At 37.5% G+C, this 15,107-nt stretch overlaps 1 protein-coding gene across 1 annotated transcript in view; it reads left to right on the top strand.

The window, feature by feature from the left end:
• The first annotated feature begins 1,282 nt into the window (after positions 1-1,282).
• The window catches only part of LOC142345957 (uncharacterized), a 34,608-nt gene continuing 20,783 nt past the window's right edge, over positions 1,283-15,107 (top strand). The window contains exon 1 of the mRNA XM_075398423.1: positions 1,283-1,345. The gene's annotated coding sequence lies outside the window, so the exon portion shown is untranslated. The remainder of the gene's footprint in view (positions 1,346-15,107) is intronic.

Raw genomic sequence — 15,107 nt, forward strand, 5'->3', positions numbered from 1 at the left:
TAGAGTTTCTTTTGAAGTCTCCTATAGACTCATAAAATCCACCCAGATAAGCCTGAACCTTTGAGACTACAATAGAACAACTAAGCAGTTTTATCTATGTAAAATTGATTTATCTGGTGAAAATGAATTAAATAAAGACTGGATATCACATACAACCAAATATCCAAAATGTCCACGGGCAATGTCGAAAAAACCGAATAAACCTGGGATTCTTGTTTTATGCGAAAAGTTACTAATATTCCTGGTTTGACAAGAAAGATTCCGCGGCAACCAATTGCTCAGTTATAGTATATAAATTCCACAATTTCAACAAACCTAGTTTAATGATTTAATTATGAGAAAACCGTCATCAAAATTTGACATAAGCATTTTATTAAAATAAACTATGTCGCTTTAGTATGCTACGCGTAGTTTGCTACGCGTAATTTGATGATGAGAGATCAAGTTCTGGATATGCTTTGGTCGCTTGTTGCACATATCTCCTGTCAACGACGAAAAGTGTGACAAAGAAAAAAATATCTCAAAACTTTGTGCAAGCGCTGCACTCTGATCAGGGACAATATACAAAAATGCAGCGAATTTGAAATATTTTTTGTTAATACTTCCATCGATAAACTTTGACCTAACCATAGGAGAACTACTAATGATTGGACTTGCGAATTTTACGAAGAAATTGAAGTTTTTTTAACTGAAAGGTATTTTAATTATTTTATAATTAATTAGTTTTATTTTGATTGAAGCTTTTTTTATTGTTTGAGCAGAGGCTGACGTGTGGTCTCATCCGAGGGAGCGTTGGTAGCACTTTAGCCGAAGAAAAATTTTGGGTCGGATGAAAGCTTCATTGAAAACTTGGTCGCACTAAGGCCTGATAAGAGGTAATTTTGAATTGCCTTGTCTGGTTAGAGGTGGCTACGGTCGCACAGCAATTCCAGTTTCCGTTGGGTCGTACGAAAGTCTGATCAGAGGTCACTTCTTTTTGGCACGGTCCGAACAGAGACAAAATCTGGACATAGCCTGAATAGAGTTGACTGGGGTCTGGGACCTCAACCTGGTTGGGCTATCTTCATAGAACAAATAAAGCCAGAATTCTTGAACAATAATATGTACCGCTGCAGTCTAGACAGAAACAAATAACACATCAATAAATTTCAGTACAAAAGTTTTCTTCATCTAATTTAATCTTGTATTTGCCCTGCTTTCAACCCACCAGTGCTTTGAGAGTTTTATTTTTGAGGGCTAGTTCATCTTACTTACGGCTCTGTCTTCATTCAGTCATAATTGACGCAAGTTTATCAGTGTGACCTTGTTGCTAATTGATTCTTTAACCTGATTTTGCTATTCATAGGTAGTTTTCTGTTTCCAGCCTCAAAATCACAATACTTGGCAACTAGCAGATTTCGCAAACCTTCCTTTTGCAACTATTTTCCGTTCAAGGAGGTTCAATTAGCCTAAATTATCCTTGAGCGATATTTGTTATTAACTACTTGGGACCTTTAATATATAATAAAGTTCTAAAAATTAATCTGAAATGGGGAGTTTTGTGATTTTAAGGCAATACAGTGGGATATGAGTACAAAAAGCCTGTATATACATTGCATAAGAGTAGCTTTTTGCAAAGTAATATAGATTGAGAAAAGTGTCAAAAAATGAGTTTTTGCCACTCTACAACTCTTCAGATCCTTCTATACATCGTTCTTCATCTACCACAGTTGATGATAGTAGTAAGGTGTCTTACTGGGCACGCAAAGGGGGGGGGGCATTTGGGTGTTACTGTGTTCGCAACGGGGGGACACGAATATTTTTCCCAATTTTTTGTAATTTTTCGGCGTTTTGGCGAGAACAGTCTCCCGTTGCGAACACATTAACACCCAAATGTCCGCCATCCATTGCTTGCCCAGTAAGACACAATTTCTTTCAAAAAATTTTCATGGGTTAAAAAGGGAACCTATTTATTACTAAAGAAAATGTATTCGTACACTTCATGGTAATAACAAGCGGATAAAGATATCTGGTTTTCCCTTCAAATATTCCAAACACTTTTCGGTCATTTCATTTTGTTATTTGGTTTTGTTTTGATTGCTTGTTTCAACTCTCGACTTTATTTATAATTCCCTCAAATACTTTGCAATTGCGTTCTGGTCATTTCGGTCTTCTACTTTTATTATTTGTTTACTAATTATAGTTGAAGGACTTTTCTGTCAATTTCGCCTGAAATACTTTCTTTTAATTACAAAGTGGAATGTTCACAATTGAATGCTTGAAAGCGGCGAGGGAGAACTTCAAACAAGGATTGCCTGGGTGTAATAAAACTGTATTCAGTGTACTATGAAACAAGTAACCGCGCTGGTTTGAGAATGCTGTTGAGATAAACAACAAAATAGCCCGTGTGTTATTAGCGCAAACACATTTGATTGTTTGCGGGCATTTAAGTTGTTTGCGGGCAAGATAAGTTTAGATCAGGAGATTAATGTTTATTAGTTTGATGAACAAGTCTAATGGTAGTAACTGTTTTTTGTATTGGATTTACTTTTTTTAACTTTCTTATTGACTGTCTTATTGGATATTTAAAGCTTTAAATATCCTTTTGAAAGAAAAAGGTCAGTTTCTACAAGTAGAATCGAAAATCATATTAAATTTGAGACTTCCATTGTTTTCATAATTTCCCCGCTGGTTGAAACTTTCGGTTTATTCAATTTCGCGAAAAATCAAATCAAAACTGATCTCCATTGAGTTCTATAACAGTTTCTTCCAAAAACGTCTTGTCTAACTCAGTTTAATGGTAAAAATTTTGCTTAGACTGATTTTTTTCTATTTATTCCAATCTTTTTGTGAGAAATCAATCCCTCGGTTTTAGTATCACAACATAACGATTTTAGTAATTTTTTCAAACACAACGTAAACCCTTATCACGTTTTAATTATGAGAAAACCGACATCAAAATTTCACTTATAACTAATGTTAATGCAAAATATGTCCAAAAGTTTGCTATGCATATTTCAATGATAAGAGATCAATCTCTGGCTATACTCTGGTCGCATGTTGCTTATATTTCCTGTAAGCGACGAACTGTGACGACTTGTACATATGATGAAAAACTTGACGTTATTTCATTCGTAACTTACTTGAATTAGTTTAGATTTATTTTTATATAATTTTAAATGCAGTTATTTTTACTAATTGAGCAAAGGCTAACATGGGAAAGATGGTCTACTCCGAGGGAGTGTTGATCGCACTCGAGTCGAAGAAAAATTTTGGGTGGCAAGAAAGTTGCACGAAAGCTTGATCGCACTAAGGCCTGATAAGGGGTAATTTTGTAATGCATTGTCTGACTGAAGGTGGCTACGGTCGAACAACCAACGGTTAGAGTTTCTTTTGAAGTCTCCTATAAACTCATAAAATCCACCCAGATAAGCCTGAACCTTTGAGACTACAATAGAGCAACTAAGCAGTTTTATCTATGTAAAATTGATTTATCTCGTGAAAATGAATTAAATAAAGACTGGATATCACATACCACCAAATATCCAAAATGTCCACGGGCAATGTCGAAAAAACCGAATAAACCTGGGAATCTTGTTTTATGCGAAAAGTTACTAATATTCCTGGTTTGACAAGAAAGATTCCGCGGCAACCAATTGCTCAGTTATAGTATATAAATTCCACAATTTCAACAAACCTAGTTTAATGATTTAATTATGAGAAAACCGTCATCAAAATTTGACATAAGCATTTTATTAAAATAAACAATGTCGCTTTAGTATGCTACGCGTAGTTTGCTATGCGTAATTTGATGATGAGAGATCAAGTTCTGGATATGCTTTGGTCGCTTGTTGCACATACCTCCTGTCAACGACGAAAAGTGTGACAAAGAAAATAATATCTCAAAACTTTGTGCAAGCGCTGCACTCTGATCAGGGACAATATACAAAAATGCAGCGAATTTGAAATAATTTTTGTTAATATTTCCATCGATAAACTTTGACCTAACCATAGGAGAACTACTATTGATAGGACTTGCGAATATTACGAAGAAATTGAAGTTTTTTTAACTGAAAGGTATTTTAATTATTTTATAATTAATTAGTTTTATTTTGATTGAAGCTTTTTTTATTGTTTGAGCAGAGGCTGACGTGTGGTCTCATCCAAGGGAGCGTTGGCAGCACTTTAGCCGAAGAAAAATTTTGGGTCGGATGAAAGCTTCATTGAAAACTTGGTCGCACTAAGGCCTGATAAGAGGTAATTTTGAATTGCCTTGTCTGATTAGAGGTGGCTACGGTCGCACAGCAATTCCAGTTTCCGTTGGGTCGTACGAAAGTCTGATCAGAGGTCACTTCTTTTTGGCACGGTCCGAACAGAGACAAAATCTGGACATAGCCTGAATAGAGTTGACTGGGGTCTGGGACCTCAACCTGGTTGGGCTATCTTCATAGAACAAATAAAGCCAGAAATCTTGAACAATAATATGTACCGCTGCAGTCTAGACAGAAACAAATATCACATCAATAAATTTCAGTACAAAAGTTTTCTTCATCTAATTTAATCTTGTATTTGCCCTGCTTTCAACCCACCAGTGCTTTGAGAATTTTATTTTTGAGGGCTAGTTCATCTTACTTACGGCTCTGTCTTCATTCAGTCAAAATTGACGCAAGTTTATCAGTGTGACCTTGTTGCAAATTGATTCTTTAACCTGATTTTGCAATTCATAGGTAGTTTTCTGTTTCCAGCCTCAAAATCACAATACTTGGCAACTAGCAGATTTCGCAAACCTTCCTTTTGCAACTATTTTCCGTTCAAGGAGGTTCAATTAGCCTAAATTATCCTTGAGCGATATTTGTTATTAACTACTTGGGACCTTTAATATATAATAAAGTTCTAAAAATTAATCTGAAATGGGGAGTTTTGTGATTTTAAGGCAATACAGTGGGATATGAGTACAAAAAGCCTGTATATACATTGCATAAGAGTAGCTTTTTGCAAAGTAATATAGATTGAGAAAAGTGTCAAAAAATGAGTTTTTGCCACTCTACAACTCTTCAGGTCATTCTATACATCGTTCTTCATCTATCACAGTTGATGATAGTAGTAAGGTGCCTTACTGGGCACGCAACGGGGGGGGGGCATTTGGGTGTTACTGTGTTCGCAACGGGGGGGACCCGAAAATTTTTCCCAATTTTTTGTAATTTTTCGGCGTTTTGGCGAGAACAGTCCCCCGTTGCGAACACATTAACACCCAAATGTCCGCCACCCATTGCGTGCCCAGTAAGACACGATTTCTTTCAAAAAATTTTCATGGGTTAAAAAGGGAACCTGTTTATTACTAAAGAAATTGTATTCGTACACTTCATGGTAATAACAAGCGGATAAAGATTTCTGGTTTTCCCTTCAAATATTCCAAACACTTTTCGGTCATTTCATTTTGTTATTTGGTTTTGTTTTGGTTGTTTGTTTCAACTCTCGACTTTATTTATAATTCCCTCAAATACTTTGCAATTGCGTTCTGGTCATTTCAGTCTTCTACTTTTATTATTTGTTTACTAATTATAATTGAAGGACTTTTCTGTCAATTTCGCCTGAAATACTTTCTTTTAATTACAAAGTGGAATGTTCACAATTGAATGCTTGAAAGCGGCGAGGGAGAACTTCAAACAAGGATTGCCTGGGTGTAATAAAACTGTATTCAGTGTACTATGAAACAAGTAACCGCGCTGGTTTGAGAATGCTGTTGAGATAAACAACAAAATAGCCCGTGTGTTATTAGCGCAAACACATTTGATTGTTTGCGGGCATTTAATTAGAAAACAGTGTGAATCGTTTCTGTTTTGTCTCTAATGAATTAAGCACCGCAGCTATTTCAAGCAAACCAAATTTTTAATTATCTCTGCCTATGGTACCAAAAGGGAATTCTTGTGTATTAAAGTTTAAAAGAAGCAAGATAAAGCGAAATTTTTGCAAGCTGCAAACTTGATAGGAGGTTTTAAGCTGCTTGAAGGCAGAGACACTATTTATTGTGAGTGTCACACAATTTACCGCTACTATTACTTCTTTCAAAGGATTCCTCCCAAGGAAAGCTAAAACTTGTTAGGTTTCCGACAAAAGCAAACATTTTCATAGGGTTTGAAGGCCTTAATTACTTCTAAAAATTTTTGTTGAACGGACCACCTTTCTGGTATCAACTTATCTGTTTCTAACTTGTATTCCAGTTAAAATTTCAATTATTTTAAAAGTTCTAACTTTTTCAAAGTCTTGAAAAACATCAAAAGGCACTGATAATAAAAGTTCAAACAATAGTAGTTTCTCCTGAAATGTATAAGAGAATTGAAATTGCAAAAATCAACAAATGTTTAAAATTTCTCGAGTTTTTCTTTTATTCGAAATGATAATCTATGTAACACAAGAAGCTCTTCTGACAAAATGGGTCGGCAAAGTACACGTTGTTTTGGCGTCTGCATAATAAAAGCCAATGCGTTCCTGGTTCTGACGATTCGGATGCATTAACAATAATGAAACTCTCTGGTTTGAGTCCAGGAAAGTTCTCAGCTGCAAAGACACCCAAAAATTTATGCTTGAGATGGCAACATTTTCGAACAAAGTTAAAAATTTCAAAACTATCCATGTCCTGGGTAAGTTACCAGAGCATTTTTGTTACTTTACGGTCCGAAGTAATATAAAACGTAGAGTTGCGTTCTCCTAATAGAAGAATTTCTACATTGTCAGCTAGTGCGAAATGGAGAATGTGAGATCAACTGATATTGAACAGTTGGTTAGTTCTGGATGAATGAAATCATGAGAAGCTTCCTGAGTAGATGTGAGATCAAAAGCCATAATGAAATGATTATCATAATCTCCAAGAGGAATACCATGTCCTGTGCCCTTCTGTAGAAAATCCAAGGCTTCAATTGTGTTGAAGTAAATTCGTTTACGCTGTGTTGTTGAAATAGGAGTGCCTACAATAGGTAAACCGTTATGGTATATAGTGACTTCGGATAAATTGAAGGCTCGGTAATGAAAGGGGTTTGTCCTGTTTGTACCCAGGTAAGCTTGATTAGTTGTCATTGCAATTATCATCCGGCGTACTGCTTCTTTCGAAAATACATCCTCTTGACGCCAACTTTGAACACCTGTTGTATCCAGAAACGTTCGAGGTAGAACTTCTGTGAAACCATACACAGCAGGTGTCTTCATTAGCTGTTTTTCAAGTGCTCCCAGAACATTATCAGTAAATGTCATTTTTCTAACGTATAAGTTGGCTTGTACTATTTTAACTTTATAATTTTTAGCTGCTGCTTCTGCTATGGTTACAAATTCATTGGAGCTCCTTCGGAAAGAAAATCGTAGAGTTACACCACTCAGAAGATGTTTATCACATGTTAAAATGTCACAAGCCGGCTTACCAATAAAAGTGGCTTCAACTGACTGTGAAACCAGTGCCTTACGCTCACCAACATCTGTTATCGGGTATCGGCGCCGTCAACTTTCTGAGGTTCATCTTCGTAATAATATCCTTGACAGACCAACCAAGTGTTTTTAGCACTGTCTCCATGAGAAAATTCAGTTTCAATGAATCCCTTGTGTGCATAATTACCATGTGTGTTAGAAATTTTGATACCATTAGCCGAAACAGTGCATTCAGAGAAGAGGGAGTGAAGGGTATTGTTCACAAAATATGGGGTAACTCTATTGGCGGCTTCAGTTCCTGCTCGTAGGTCAGCATTATTTGCTTGGGTAATTTTACATTTGATCTCCAAAACAATTTTCTGAAGGTCAATAAAGTTGTTTCGATCACCCAATACCTCACATTCTAAGACTGGCCCATCGGGCGAGAAAGATGGTCCAATTTTTTGTGTGAAAGCGTTCTCGAAAGAAACCAGAAGCGGTGGTTTCTCGAAAAGATCTAGAGATGTGTGTGTTGCCTCGGATGGTAACAGGTTAGCAATCATTGTTCACATTTGAGAAAAAATCAGAGCGACTGCGCGTGACCTGGTTTTTCCATGAAATATTTGACGTCGGTACTTTTGTAGGAGAATTGTTTTTTCTTCTACTTACTTTTGAAAACCGTGCTTTTTTTCCACTCCCATATGGTCTTTTGACTCTTTTTTGAACTGATTTTCGCCTTCTTGCGCGGTAAGCTCCCATTGAACCTCCAACTTGTTTCCGTACAGTTTTCTTGACGGTGCTTTTGAGCGCTTGTTTGGGTATTTTGCGCATGCTAGCTACCTCAATTAACTCGGGAGCAGCCTGAAGAAATAACTCTTTTCCAATACGTTTAACAGCAGGCAGCACAAATTTCCTGGCAATAGGTAGGGCTGCTCTCCCAATTCCAGCAGCAAGAGCACCGAAACCACTTCCTCGTTGTCTATAGTGTCCCGAAAAATAAGGCGATACTGCTTGTTGCGCGTAGTATGCCTCCATACAAAAACTATGGGTAGAATTTTTTAAAGTGTAAGGTCAGAATAACTTTTCCGGTCCCTGCAAATGGGACTAAGTTACCTGTTTCACTGCGGAGTTGAACTGCAACACACTGAATACTTTTTGTTAACAGCTTTTTGTAATCCAAATTACTGAATACATTTCTGTGACTGGGCTCAACAATGCCAATGTTTCCGTTTTTCAATCGTCTTTTTGTGTCAATGATTCTCAACAAGCCTTTGAGTGTCCCACGTGTTGGTAATCGATGATATCGAGGTAAATAAACTTTGAACACCTGTTGTATCCAGAAACGTTCGAGGTAGAACTTCTGTGAAACCATACACAGCAGGTGTCTTCATTAGCTGTTTTTCAAGTGCTCCCAGAACATTATCAGTAATTGTCATTTTTCTAACGTATAAGTTGGCTTGTACTATTTTAACTTTATAATTTTTAGCTGCTGCTTCTGCTATGGTTACAAATTCATTGGAGCTCCTTCGGAAAGAAAATCGTAGAGTTACACCACTCAGAAGATGTTTATCACATGTTAAAATGTCACAAGCCGGCTTACCAATAAAAGTGGGTTCAACTGACTGTGAAACCAGTGCCTTACGCTCACCAACATCTGTTGCACGGGTATCGGCGCCGTCAACTTTCTGAGGTTCCTCTTCGTAATAATATCCTTGACAGACCAACCAAGTTTTTTTAGCACTGTCTCCATGAGAAAATTCAGTTTCAATGAATCCCTTGTGTGCATAATTACCATTTGTGTTAGAAATTTTGATACCATTAGCCGAAACAGTGCATTCAGAGAAGAGGGAGTGAAGGGTATTGTTCACAAAATATGGGGTAACTCTATTGGCGGCTTCAGTTCCTGCTCGTAGGTCAGCATTATTTGCTTGGGTAATTTTACATTTGATCTCCAAAACAATTTTCTGAAGGTCAATAAAGTTGTTTCGATCACCCAATACCTCACATTCTAAGACTGGGCCATCGGGCGAGAAAGATGGTCCAATTTTTTGTGTGAAAGTGTTCTCGAAAGAAACCAGAAGCGGTGGTTTCTCGAAAAGATCTAGAGATGTGTGTGTTGCCTCGGATGGTAACAGGTTAGTAATCATTGTTCACATTTGAGAAAAAATCAGAGCGACTGCGCGTGACCTGGTTTTTCCATGAAATATTTGACGTCGGTACTTTTGTAGGAGAATTGTTTTTTCTTCTACTTACTTTTGAAAACCGTGCTTTTTTTTCACTCCCATATGGTCTTTTGACTCTTTTTTGAACTGATTTTCGCCTTCTTGCGCGGTAAGCTCCCATTGAACCTCCAACTTTTTTCCGTACAGTTTTCTTGACGGTGCTTTTGAGCGCTTGTTTGGGTATTTTGCGCTTGCTAGCTACCTCAATTAACTCGGGAGCAGCCTGAAGAAATAACTCTTTTCCAATACGTTTAACAGCAGGTAGCACAAATTTCCTGGCAATAGGTAGGGCTGCTCTCCCAATTCCAGCAGCAAGAGAACCGAAACCACTTCCTCGTTGTCTATAGTGTCCCAAAAAATAAGGCGATACTGCTTGTTGCGCGTAGTATGCCTCCATACAAAAACTATGGGTAGAATTTTTTAAAGTGTAAGGTCAGAATAACTTTTCCGGTCCCTGCAAATGGGACTAAGTTACCTGTTTCACTGCGGAGTTGAACTGCAACACACTGAATACTTTTTGTTAACAGCTTTTTGTAATCCAAATTACTGAATACAATTCTGTGACTGGGCTTAACAATGCCAATGTTACCGTTTTTCAATCGTCTTTTTGTGTCAATGATTCTCAACAAGCCTTTGAGTGTCCCACGTGTTGGTATTCGATGATATCGAGGTAAATAAACTTTGAACACCTGTTGTATCCAGAAACGTTCGAGGTAGAACTTCTGTGAAACCATACACAGCAGGTGTCTTCATTAGCTGTTTTTCAAGTGCTCCCAGAACATTATCAGTAATTGTCATTTTTCTAACGTATAAGTTGGCTTGTACTATTTTAACTTTATAATTTTTAGCTGCTGCTTCTGCTATGGTTACAAATTCATTGGAGCTCCTTCGGAAAGAAAATCGTAGAGTTACACCACTCAGAAGATGTTTATCACATGTTAAAATGTCACAAGCCGGCTTACCAATAAAAGTGGGTTCAACTGACTGTGAAACCAGTGCCTTACGCTCACCAACATCTGTTGCACGGGTATCGGCGCCGTCAACTTTCTGAGGTTCCTCTTCGTAATAATATCCTTGACAGACCAACCAAGTTTTTTTAGCACTGTCTCCATGAGAAAATTCAGTTTCAATGAATCCCTTGTGTGCATAATTACCATTTGTGTTAGAAATTTTGATACCATTAGCCGAAACAGTGCATTCAGAGAAGAGGGAGTGAAGGGTATTGTTCGCAAAATATGGGGTAACTCTATTGGCGGCTTCAGTTCCTGCTCGTAGGTCAGCATTATTTGCTTGGGTAATTTTACATTTGATCTCCAAAACAATTTTCTGAAGGTCAATAAATTTGTTTCGGTCACCCAATACCTCACATTCTAAGACTGGGCCATCGGGCGAGAAAGATGGTCCAATTTTTTGTGTGAAAGCGTTCTCGAAAGAAACCAGAAGCGGTGGTTTCTCGAAAAGATCTAGAGATGTGTGTGTTGCCTCGGATGGTAACAGGTTAGCAATCATTGTTCACATTTGAGAAAAAATCAGAGCGACTGCGCGTGACCTGGTTTTTCCATGAAATATTTGACGTCGGTACTTTTGTAGGAGAATTGTTTTTTCTTCTACTTACTTTTGAAAACCGTGCTTTTTTTCCACTCCCATATGGTCTTTTGACTCTTTTTTGAACTGATTTTCGCCTTCTTGCGCGGTAAGCTCCCATTGAACCTCCAACTTGTTTCCGTACAGTTTTCTTGACGGTGCTTTTGAGCGCTTGTTTGGGTATTTTGCGCTTGCTAGCTACCTCAATTAACTCGGGAGCAGCCTGAAGAAATAACTCTTTTCCAATACGTTTAACAGCAGGTAGCACAAATTTCCTGGCAATAGGTAGGGCTGCTCTCCCAATTCCAGCAGCAAGAGCACCGAAACCACTTCCTCGTTGTCTATAGTGTCCCGAAAAATAAGGCGATACTGCTTGTTGCGCGTAGTATGCCTCCATACAAAAACTATGGGTAGAATTTTTTAAAGTGTAAGGTCAGAATAACTTTTCCGGTCCCTGCAAATGGGACTAAGTTACCTGTTTCACTGCGGAGTTGAACTGCAACACACTGAATACTTTTTGTTAACAGCTTTTTGTAATCCAAATTACTGAATACAATTCTGTGACTGGGCTTAACAATGCCAATGTTACCGTTTTTCAATCGTCTTTTTGTGTCAATGATTCTCAACAAGCCTTTGAGTGTCCCACGTGTTGGTAATCGATGATATCGAGGTAAATAAACATGAGTTCAATTCCAGCCGAGTGGTCAAAGGGGTAATCTGAGTCGTGTTCATTTAGATTACTTGTCAACTGCAGATGAGGCTGTGACTTGAAGCCAATGTGGAAACCTGTCCCTCCGTCTTGAGATCCTTTAAAACCGAGCAGACTGGGAATTTGTGGCGTGGGGAACGTTATTCCCTCTTCTTTGTTTTTGAATGTTATATTAACATGAACAGTTATTTTGTTAACTTTTGCTTTCATTTCCAGCTTCAACTGATTATTGAGCTGTTGAATCAATTCTTCAACATTTTCGTAGGCCCCTTTCAAAACACTTCCTCTTTCTCCAATGTACGGTTTACTAACAGTAAATTCACTGTTTGTTCGGTTTTCTAGTTTCTCTTTTTTTTATACACTCTTACCTCTGTGTCGACAACATTATAAATAAACGCAGGAAAATTTACTTCACTCAGTGCCACGCGCCAGTCACCTTCAAGAATGCTTTCTTCACTAAACAAATTTTTAAAGTTTGCAAGCGTGTTGTCTGTGAAAACACCCATAGAAGCAGATGAAACAAGATGAACTGTGGATTCGCCTTCTCCAAAACCTCTTCGACTCATTGTCAGAATCGTATGATAACTAGAATTTTGTTTCGTTGTCGTATTAATTCTTCACGACAACCTTACTCAACTCCGCTTCGTATTTCCCCAGAATTGGTTCAGCGTTTTTGTCTAATAAACTGTAAGTTGGTGGGTTTTTAGTTGGAATGTCTATTATTTCAAACAACTCATCGGTAAATGTTTGCTTATAACATTTTCGAAACGTTGTATCTGCTTTCGAAATCCTCACAAAATCTCCAACACTATATTTAGGTTGTTTTTTCATGCAATATGATGCATCTGTTGTGAGAGAGCTTAAATACGGCCATCTCTTTTTGTTATCTTGTTAGGAGCCATTTTGGTAACCCTGTTAGTACGACCATTAATAGTGTTCACAAAGTCTTGTAGCTTTGTTATATAAGAGTATGTCCATTTGTCCTCGAGGTATCTGTAGATTATGATATGATATTTCGCTCTGCAAATGCCGATTTTTTTCGCTGTGAGTTGTGTAGAGTTCTATTCCTTTTTTCTCGTATAGATTTTTGAACGAGCCTTTGAATTCTGTTCCTTGATCAACCCAGACCTTCTTTGGTTTCTTCACTTTTATCATTTTTTTGAATGCTTCCATACATGTTGTAGCATACTTTGACTTCATTGGTTGTACACGTAAATATCGAGATAAGCAATCGACAGCAACCAGTAAGTAATTTACGTCTCCATTGTACTTTGCAAGTTTGTCAACGTGGGCCTGATCCAGAGACCAGATCTCATTCAGGTCAAACACTTTGACCTTTAATTGAGGAAATTTTTTACGGTAAGTTTTGTGTTTGGTATAAGCGTTTTGTGTGTGTAAGAAAATTTCAACTGTCTTTTCTGGGAGTTTCAATGCCTTTTGAAGACTTTTTACACTGCCGTATGCTGCCGGACCCTTTCTGTATAATTTTTTCAATCTTTCGTCAGGCGCTACAACTTTTGACGTTTTATTTGAACGTAAACCATTGCTTGATTCCTCTGGTGTTTGGTGAGGTGACGAGGTTATCTTTGGCGTCGTTGAATTCATCTTCTTCTTCATCGTCCTGGTCTTAAGTTTGGACTCATTTTCAAGTGATATTGTATTTGTTTCACTTCGCGTGAAAGTTGAAGGTTGTTCGTTTTCTGACCTCAATTGAGTTCTTTCAAGTTTTCGCCTGACTACAGCTTTTGCGTATTTATTAATTACCATCTCCTCTTCAATGTCAATAGCCTTCAAAATGTTCTCGCAGGGAGTCAAGTTTTTATCTATTCTCTTTGTTGGTTGTTGAATGTTGTACAGAAATGTTGTTGCCTTCAAACCTGTGTCGCCAATCGATGTCAAAAAAAAAGTTGCCGCTGATTTCATCAATTGTAATTTCATCAGAATTTTTAACAATTTAGAGTATATTTCGAACCCTATCTAGTTTATGACCTTCGAGAATTGATAAACCAAAAAGTACTTTTTCGTACTGTCCTGAGCTCTGCTTTTCATCTGGCACAGTTTCAACAGATTCCTCTGCTGACTGCTCAATTTCACTTTCTAAGCCAAGATTAACTGTGTCTGAACTCTGCTTTCGTGTTTGTAAACGCTTTAGAAATGACAGCTGATGGTTCTTGTGTCTTACATTTGGATCATTCAAAATTCTGCCAACATACAACTCATCTTTTTGTTGCATTCTCAGGTACCGTATTTTTGGAATCAGAATAAACTCTTCTGCTGTACTGTTTAATGACATTTTTTAATTTGTAAGGTAATTGTAACAGAAGAAGATAACTTGTTGCACTAATTTGAAACCCAGTTTGGAAAGAAATACTGCTCTCCTCCTTTCTGCTGTATTGAACTTCCGTAGGATAATTTTTGAAATTTTTTCATTCTTTTCGATTTTTTTATTCCTAACAGGTACTACACTTTTAACTATATTATATAAACATTCAGTTATTAAAACTAACACTCTATTGTTACGTTTCGATCGCAAAGTTTTCCTCAGCTGTGCCCTTGTTAACTGATTCAAACGTTTTAGCATATAAACTTTTGTCTCTCTCATTGCTCAAGGGTTTTTCATCGGGTTGTGGAGCTGGTAGGTAAAATATAGAGGGTCCAGGGCCGGTAATATTGGAACAAAATCTTAAAATTTCTGATGTTTTGGGATTCAGGTCTATTAAAAAGTGACCGAACGCTTCTTTTGTAGACAACTGATAACAATGAGGAAGGAATTTTGCGAGATTCAATTGTCTTCCCAAGTAATCAACTTGTTGAACATCACGAGGGGACTTGAACAAAATGATATGAGTGGTATTCAGGTCAATTGTTCGCGACCATCTACTTTGCTGGAACAAATTGTGTTTTACATAAACGGTATCTATGTTTTTATGTCTACCAGCAGTTGCCAGCTTTACAAACGTTCTGTTGCTGTAAATTTCTTCGCATGAGTCATCAAAGATAAGCAGACAATCTTCTAAGTCTGCGAGAAAGTCAAAATTTTGAAAACGTAGGAATTGAACGGACAATTTTTTCTTCATAAGAGAAAACTGGGGTTGAAAGTCTTTATAGCAAAACACAACTTTTGAAAAGCGTGGCTGAAAAGTTCCCCGGAGTAACATATTGAGTATCAATTGCGTTTTCCCAGAGCCAGAAGGTCCTACAACAGCCATGAAAACCCT

Source organism: Convolutriloba macropyga, chromosome 9 (assembly GCF_964194025.1).
Source record: "Convolutriloba macropyga chromosome 9, txConMacr16.3, whole genome shotgun sequence".
NCBI lineage: Eukaryota > Metazoa > Xenacoelomorpha > Acoela > Convolutidae > Convolutriloba > Convolutriloba macropyga.